Source organism: Carcharhinus amblyrhynchos, chromosome 6 (genome assembly GCF_965287045.1).
Source record: "Carcharhinus amblyrhynchos chromosome 6, sCarAmb.v2.hapA, whole genome shotgun sequence".
Taxonomy (NCBI): domain Eukaryota; kingdom Metazoa; phylum Chordata; class Chondrichthyes; order Carcharhiniformes; family Carcharhinidae; genus Carcharhinus; species Carcharhinus amblyrhynchos.
The window spans coordinates 47245518-47246128 of record NC_137329.1 but is presented as its reverse complement, the minus strand read 5'-3'; the positions used below and the strand labels follow the sequence as shown (position 1 = coordinate 47246128).

Here is a 611-nt window from a genome sequence, read left to right as displayed (position 1 = left end):
AGTTATGTTTAGTTATGTATCCTGAAATATGTCATTTGTCTATATTTCTATGATCTCATAAGCCTTCTTTTAAATGGATTGTTGCTTGTCTGACGGGGAAATAACAGACAAGAAAAAAGCACAGAAAGTGATTTGAACCATTTGATTGGTTTGCTTTGTTCTCTTTCTCCTTTGTAAAGAAATGTTCTTATGATTGAGTGACGCTGAACTTGAATCACAGTACACCAACTCACAAATTAATCAATGCGGGACTTAAACTGATCTGAAATAAGTTAACATTGAGCTGTTCTAGTGACATGTCAACCTTCCACTACAGGCAAGCAGGAAATTTGTAAATTTGCACTGAAGAAAGCGTGAAGTTGAAGTGTGACAAAAAATTGTGATGCCAAGATTTAACGTTGAGGCATGATAGAGAAGGGTGACACAGCAATGAGACAGAAGAGGTGTGACAAAAACATATGTGGGTTTTATCGCTTCTCAGCCTTTTGGCTAAGATCAAGTGTAGTATCGACATGCTGTATTTGGTTGAAGTCATTAGGTTACATTTTAGCTTCATTTGAAGCAATTTTTTAAAGCGGCATCTCAGCTTTTTGGCTAAGATGCAAATGAGA

At 36.3% G+C, this 611-nt stretch overlaps 1 pseudogene; it reads left to right on the top strand.

The window, feature by feature from the left end:
• Positions 1 to 469: 469 nt before the first annotated feature.
• Positions 470 to 611, top strand: LOC145344660 (U2 spliceosomal RNA; annotated as a pseudogene).